The sequence below is a fragment of the Moschus berezovskii genome, chromosome 7 (genome assembly GCF_049115385.1).
Source record: "Moschus berezovskii isolate FMDL1 chromosome 7, NW_MosBer_1.0, whole genome shotgun sequence".
Taxonomy (NCBI): Eukaryota; Metazoa; Chordata; class Mammalia; order Artiodactyla; family Moschidae; genus Moschus; species Moschus berezovskii.
This window is the reverse complement of record NC_142466.1, coordinates 109,242,668-109,251,053: the sequence shown is the minus strand read 5'-3', so window position 1 is coordinate 109,251,053 and position 8,386 is coordinate 109,242,668.

The following is an 8,386-nucleotide window of genomic DNA, read 5'->3' as shown; positions in this document are numbered from 1 at the left end:
GCAGTGAGGAGGGGATGAGGAGACGGGCGTGGAAGGCCCAGCGACAGCTCCTTTAGAGAACGGCCATTTGAATTCAGCTTTCAAGGTGCGAGAGTAGGCCAGGAATGGTGGGACACCAACATTCACAGCACAGGAAAACCCGCACAAAGGCAGGCAGGGGAGCGGATGAGGGGGCGCTGTGAAGCAACCGCAAGTCCAGTTTGGTTGCATTTGTATGGACAGATTTGGATAAATTGGTTCAGTTCAGTTCAGTCGCTCAGTCGCGTCCAACTCTGCGACCCCATGAACCACAGCACGCCGGGCCTCCCTGTCTATCACCAACTCCCGGAGTCCACCCAAACCCATGTCCATTGAGTCGGTGATGCCATCCAGCCATCTCATCCTCTGTCGTCCCCTTCTCCTTGTGCCCTCAATCTTTCCCAGCATCAGAGTCTTTTCCAGTGAGTCAACTCTTCGCATGAGGTGGCCAAAGTATTGGAGTTTCAGCTTTAGCATCAGTCCTTCCAATGAACACCCAGGACTGATCTTTAGGATGAACTGGTTGGATCTCCTTGCAGTCCAAGGGACTCTCAAAAGTCGTCTTCAACACCACAGTTCAAAGGTATCAATTCTGCGCTCAGCTTTCTTTACATTCTAACTCTCACATCCATACATGACCACTGGAAAAATTGGTATACGGCAATAATTAGAAATGAGGCCAAACACAGGCTGTACTCATTCTAGAGAGTCTGGAATTCCAGGGTGAGGCAAATGTCTCTAGCCTGACATAAAACAGCTGGGAGCAACTGAACATTTTTGAGCACAGACAGGTACAGAGATGAACCAATTAGGCCCTAATCAGCTCTGGGGAAAGGGGAACTTGGAAGGCACCAGAGGAATATTTACTCTCAATTTCTATGGAGAATTCAGACAGGCATACTCTTGTGACATCCATGTCACAGCTCTAGTCACATCCAGCTCTGCTCTCCCATTTAGTTCTTAACCCGAATTTATTGTTTCCTCACCTCCTTCCACCCCCATCTGCCTTTCTTCTCTCCCACAGCTCTTCTCGAGTGCTACCTCCAAGAACCTGTCAAGGAAGAAAAAGCAAGGCATCCTTGCACAGTATTCATTCAGTCTGCATGATGGCTCAGTTCATGAGTGGACATTCTTAGTAATCTACTCGTTCCTCCTTCCTAATAGTGTGCGTGCTCAGCCGCTCAGGCATGTCCAACTCTGCGACCCTATGGACTGTAGCCTGCCAGGCTCCTCTGTGCATGGGATTCTCCAAGCAAGAATACTGGAGTGGGTTGCCATTAATCCTACACCAGGGGATCTTCCCAACCCAGGGATTGAACCTGTATCCCCTGTGTCTCCTACACTGGCAGGCGGATTCTTTACCACCAAGTCACCTGGAAATCCCATCTTCCTAACAATACTCAGATTTCATTCAGCATGACCCTTCCCCTTTACAGCCAATATGCTGACTGTCTCAGCAACAGGTGGGCCTTACATGCTCCAAACTGATCAGGACAGCTCCCTTTTGCCATGGCCAGTCTACACATGGTATTTCAGAGACCGTGAGAACTAGTTCAAGAGTGGACATGTTAACCAAATTCAGCCCCAGTGAGACTGCTGGAGAGGTTTGCTGGGTGTATAGAGATGTGCTTACATTTTTCTGAGACTGATACTAAAAGGGAGTCATTCTAGATGTGTAAAAGGAAATTATGTATTTTTTTTCCTGAGTATTCTTGGCAGCCACCATGTGACCATGAGGTGAAACCAGTCTTAGAATGAAGCCACCACCATAAAAGGTGCAACAGAGAAATATAAAGAAACTGGGTCCTTGAGGACGTAACTGCACAGCTGAGTCAGTTCCTAAAGTGCTGCCCTTCCTCTTTGGAAGGGTATGTATGGGAGTAATAAGCTCTCATTATTGTTTAAGCTAGATTAAAGTAGCTATCTAAACACAAGATGTGGAAAATTCTTCAAGAGGTGGGAATACCAAACCACCTGACCCGCCTCCTGAGAAATCTATATGCAGGTCAAGAAGCAACAGTTAGAACTGGACGTGGAACAACAGACTGGTTCCAAGTCAGGATAGGTCAAGGCTGTATATTGTCACCTGCTTATTTAACTTATATGCAGAGTACATCATGAGAAATGCTGGACTGCATGAACCACAACTGGAATCAAGATTGCCAGGAGAAATAATAATAACCTCAGAGATGCAGATGATACCACCGATATGGCAGAAAGCGAAGAACTAAAGAGCCTCTTGATGAAAGTGAAAGAGGAGAGTGAAAAAGTTGGCTTAAAACTCAACATTCAGAAAACTAAGATCCCAGCATCTGGTCCCATCACTTCATGGCAAATAGATGGGGAAACAGTGGAAACAGTGGCTGACTTTGTTTTTCTGGGCTCCAAAATCACTGCAGATGGTGATTGTAGCCATGAAATTAAAAGACACTTGTTCCTTGGAAGAAAAGCTATGACCAACCTAGACAGCATATTAAAAAACAGAGACATTGCTTTGCCAACAAAGGTCCGTCTAGCCAAAGCTATGGTTTTTCCAGTAGTCATATATGGATGTGAGAGTTGGACTATAAAGAAAGCTGAGCACTGAAGCATTGATGCTTTTAAACTGTGGTGTTGGAGAAGACTCTTGAGAGTCCCTTGGACTGCAAGGAGATCCAACCAGTCCATCCTAAAGGAAATCAGTCCTGAATATTCATTGGAAGGACTGATGCTGAAGCGGAAACTCCAATACTTTGGCTACCTGATGCGAAGAACTGACTCATTTGAAAAGACCCTGATGCTGGGAAAGATTGAAGGCAGGAGGAGAAGGGGACGACAGAGGATGAGATGGTTGGATGGCATCACCGACTCGATGGACATGGGTTTGGGTGGTCTCCGGAAGTTGGTGATGGACAGGGAGGCCTGGTGTGCTACAGTCCATGGGGTTGCCAAGAGTCGGACATGACTAGTGACTGAACTGAACTGAAACACAAGATGTATGAACTTGCTAAGTGATCTGTTAGGCACACAGCTAGGGGCTGAGAGAGCAGAACTCCTTCCACCTTGCCTCGGGTGCTGCCCCCACTGCTGGCCTTCTGCTCTCAGTCAAGACCAGAGTGAGGTGCCAGGGCTTCCCTTCCTTGTGGTTCAGCCTCTGGCCATGCACCTGCGGCCCCCAACCCTCCCACAATGACGTGTCCTTTCCTGATGATACCCTGCTGTGATCTCTGGAATTCCTTTGGTTCAGTCACCAAAATACGTCTATATGTGTGAGCTCTTCCTAGTTCCTGCCTTCCTCAAGGTCTACAGGTCTCTGGTGTCTCTCAGCGGGGCAGATCAGGGGTTCGCACCCTGGCCGCAGGTTCACCTAGTGTCTGGCTCACTGACCATTGCCACTTTAGAATATTTATTTTCTTTCAAAATTCACTTATTAAAAATGCATGCCCCCTCGTCCCCTTAAAGACTTCAACATCGCCACTGCCAAGTATTCTGCCTGGGTGCTCCCTTACCTTCTAAGGTCTTGTGTCCTACTCCAGAGTTGTCTTCTCCCCTGTGTTATCCCTGCTACTGTCCTGGGGATATAGGCAAACATTTCGGTGTGAACTAATACCCTAGTCTCCCAGGGTTCCAGAGGACATCCTCGGTTCCAGAGACTACCTCCTCCTTCTCCAGTCGCCACTCGGGCCAGCCTCCTTACCTGGATGGGCCATCCTCCTTACCTTACCTTATCCCTCTTCCTTCCCAAGTTCCACTGCTGTCATCTTCTTCCAAGCCACCAACATCATATACCTCGACTACTGTGTGTATGCATGTGAAGTCGCTTCAGTCGTGTCTGACTCTGCGACTGTATAGACTGTACCCCACCAGGCTCCTCTGTCCATGGGATTCTCCAGGCTAGAATATTGGAGTGGGTTGCCATTCCCTTCTCCAGGGGTTCTTCCCAACCCAGGGATTGAACCTGTGTCTCTTACGTCTCCTGCATTGGCAGGCGGGTTCTTTACATTGAATCACCTGGGAAGCCCCTCTAATTGGCCTTTATCTCACCTCACAATTGAGAATTTCAACACAGCAGCCAGAGTGATATTCGGCTGGCCAAAGAGCTTTGGGTTTTTCCATAAGATGTTATAGAAAAACCTGAGTAAACTATTTGATACTTTAAAAATGTAAGGAAAGCCTCTGAAAAGATGATCAGCATCTCTAATCACTAATGAAATGCAAATAAGAAACTACAATGAGACCACTTCACACCTAGGATGGCTGTTGTAAAACAAAAACAAAACCCAGAAAACAAGTGTTGGTGAGAATGGAGACACTGGAACCCTGGTGCCCTGTTGGTGGGGATGTAAAATGGTGCGGCTGTCGTGGAAAACAGTAGGATGGTTCCTCAAAAAATTAAACAGAGAGTGATCATTTGATCCAGTGAGTCCACTTCAGAAGATCTGAAAGCAGGGACTCAAACAGGTATGTGTGCATCCACGTTCACAGCAGCATTACTCACAAGAGCCAAAGGTGGTAATAACCCAAATGGCCATCATCAGATGAAGGAACAAAGTATGGTCTATACATACAACAGGATATTCAGCCTTAAAAAGGAATGAAACTCGGATACATACTACGACACAGATGAACCCCGAAGCCAGATGCTAACTGAAATAGGCCTGACACAGAAGGACAAATACTGTATGAATCCACTTATATGAGGTGCCTAGAACAGTCAAATCCACTGGAGACAGGACGGAGAACGGGGGTTCCCCAGGGGCTGGGAGAAGGGGGAAATGAGTTATTGTTTAATGCGTGCTGAGTTACACTGCAGGGCGGTGAGAACATTTTGGGAATGGATAGTTGTGATGGTTACATAATACTGTGAATGTCCTTAATGCCACTAAACTGTAACAGTTAAAAATGGTTATGATGGTAAATTTTACATATATTTTACCATAATTTTAATGTAAGATCATGTCTTTAATAAGTTACCATCTCACTAAGAGTAAAGCCAAAATCTTTATAATGGATTACAAATCTACAAAATATTGTCAAATGAGTCTCTTTGTTGGAACAAAGAGAATTTAGCTGAAAACAGGCAATCAAAGTTAAAATTTTCTCCCCCTTGAATCTTAATATCCTCTCTTTCTCCCTTACAGTTAGTAAGCTTTTCTATTGAGAGGCTGTTGATCTCCTGAAAATGGCCAGTGACCAAAATGACGATTGGAAATTTAAGCCAAAAGTATATGTGCTTTCACCTTGTGAAAACTAACAGTTTAGTTAGTTTTTCTAACTCGTGTTAGAACTAACAGGTTTGATTGATAATGAATGTTGGCCCCTGGTCCAGAGTGATGTTCTCTGCCTCTTTGGTTAGACAAACTAGCCTGGTTCATCCAACAGAAAATGGTTTGACCTGAGCTGCTCAGCGGTTCCACTCTGCTGGAAGGTGGTGATATTTTCTCAGACCCTGCTGTCTGCCTTAATGTCAACAAAAGTAACTTTGAAGAGACTGGGATATCCCCCAGCTTTTCACTGCTGATCCCTCTGCTTGACACGGTCGTCTTCCCTTTATCCATGCCCTTATCCATGTAGCTTGCTCTCTCAACGGTCTTTACTTACTATTATCTTTTCAATAATGCCTTCTTGGACCACTGTATTCAAAACTTCATCTATCTCAAAACAACCTTGCTTACTTTTTCTCTGTGATTCTTGGCACCCTCTAACATAGAATGTAATTAACTTTTTAATTATCTGCCTTCTCCCACTGGAATATAAGTGCTGTAAGTGCAGATACTTTTCTGTGTGTGTATGTGTTTTACTGATATATGCCCCCAGTGCTTAGGATGCGTGCATGCTCAGTCACTTCAGTCGTGTCCTACTCTTTGTAACCCCGTGGACTGTAGCCCGCCAAGTTCCTCTGTCCATGGGATTCTTCAGGCAAGAATACTGGAGTGGGTTGCTGTGCCCTCCTGCAAGGGACTGTCCTGATCCAGGGATTCAACCTACATCTCCTGCATCACAGGCAGATTCTTTACCACTGAGCCATCGGGGAAGCTGTGCTTATGATGCTGCTGCTGCTCAGTCACTTCAGTCGTGTCCGACTCTGTGTGACCCCATAGACGGAAACCCACCAGTCTCCCCCTTCCCTGGAATTCTCCAGGCAAGAACACTGGAGTGGGTTGCCATTTCCTTCTCCAGTGTGTGAAAGAGAAGTGAAGTCGCTCAGTCGTGTCCGACCCTTAGCGACCCCCCGGACTGCAGCCTACCAGGCTTCTCCATCCATGGGATTTTCTAGGCAAGAGTACTGGAGTGGCTTGCCATTGCCTTCTCCGTGCTTATGGTAGTGCCTGGCAAATTATAACAAGTGTTCAAATATTTTAATAAATAAATGAAATGTCTAATTATCCAAAGGGAAAACTGGCATCTTGGTCCCCAGCATGGCCCATCTCCCCAAGCACATGTACACACAGACATACAAACTACTCCTGTAATCTTAGGGGGTTCCTAGACTCCCTGAAGCCCAGCCATGGGTGCCGGTTAAAACCCTTTGGTCAAAAGGAACATAGCTGTACCTCTTTGGATGATTTTTCAGTACAATCTTTTGGAAACCATCTCCATGCCACAGATGTTATAACTACTGGGAGTCTCCCAGGGGATTCCAGAGCCTTGCAATATTGTAGCAAACACAGTGAAGCTGGCAGCCATAATTCTGTTAAGAAAACAGGAGTGTGTGCCAGCCCCTCATTATTCATTACTGAGCTATTAATTCAAGTTCTCTTAGGAAAACATCCAACAGTGAAAAGACAGGCTCTGAGCAGCCACAAGCTGAAGCACAGCCCCTTGCCTGGTCTCCCAGGTTAGCCAATTTGTGGGGCAGAGGCTGAACTGCTCCCTTTGAACACACCTGGCTCCTTGGGGATGGGAGTGGCCCTGCAGGGTGACAGTGACCAGCTAGTAAGTCCAGTTTAATGTTGCAAACTCCTGAGGCTGCGGATCCAAGAGCATTGGCTGCTCCTTAGAGGAGGAGTTCACGTGTCCAGCATGCTGGACGAAAACTGAAGATCAAGACTCACAAAAGAAAGGGGTGAGGTAGAGGAGTGAGTGAAAGGAGAGGGTACCCCAGGCAGAGGTGAAGGAGGCGCTGGCCCGATGCAGAGAGGAGGGAATGGGCTAACAGCACGAGCCGGCACCCACATGGAGGATACGGAGCTTTATCAGAAGGGCTTTGGAGAGCCATGGGTCGGAAAATGACATAACAAGATGTGCATTTACTGAGATTCTCCAAGGAAGCAGTGGAGGATAGAACAGTGGAGGTACGAAAACCACTCAGGTTGATATATGTCATCCTGGGGCAAATGGTATGGGCTGACCAAGCTGATGGCAGAAAGGAGAATGGGAAGGGAAGAAATTCAAGAATTATTCCGTGTAGCCCAGATGGTAAAGAATCTGCCTGCAATGCAGGAGACCCGGGTTTGATCCCCAGGTTGGGGGAATCCTCTGGAGAAGAAATTGGCAATCCAACTCAATATTCTTGCCTGGAAGATCCCATGGGCAGAGGAGCCTGACGGGCTACAGTCCTTGGGGTCACAAAGAGTCTGACATGACTAAGCAACTAACACGACTAACACTAAGGTGAGTGGGATTGTCCAGATGTGGAGACACAGGAGGACGGGAGGGGGCGGGGGAGGGGGGAACGGAGCTCCCAGAATAACCGTCGGGTTTCTGCCTTGGGCACCACAGTGGACACAGGTGCCGCTTCCTTAGGAAGAAGTGCTGGTGGGCCGGGGGTTGAGGAGCCTTTCTCAGCTGGGCTTCCACTAGAGCAGGAAGTGCTAAGGCCTCCTCCATCTGGTAGGAATGAACATCTCTCTCCCGATCTAGAAAGGCACTAGCTCTCCTCGGGAGAACTGAGCAAACAGGCAGTTGAGTTGAGTTCTGCATTCTGTGGTTCGGATGAAGAGCCCCAGTTGAGAAAGGTTTTGATAACATAGATCTGCTTATGCTCAGGCCATGGCAGTGGATGAAATCACCCTGACCAAGTGTATAAAACTGAGTCAGTATGAATGAGAGTCAACGGATGAGGTGCCTGAGAAAGAGTCTAGAGACACAGCGAAAAAACTGGGAGACAGTGAGGAGGCCTTAAGTCATGGAAACCAAGGAGAATGGTGGCACTTGAGAAAGGAGAGGCTGGCCAAACTGCTTCCCACAGGGTGGTTGTGTTATGCTAGAGAGGATTCTTGGGGTGTATACGGGTGAACATTTTTAACTTCAGTAGTTATGTATTTTTACCTCAATGTACTGCAAGTAATACAGCATTTATGTAGCAATATAAATAACCAGGCATGTGTGCGTGCTAAGTCGCTTCAGTCGTGTCCAACTCTTTACAACCCTACTGACTGTAGCTCTC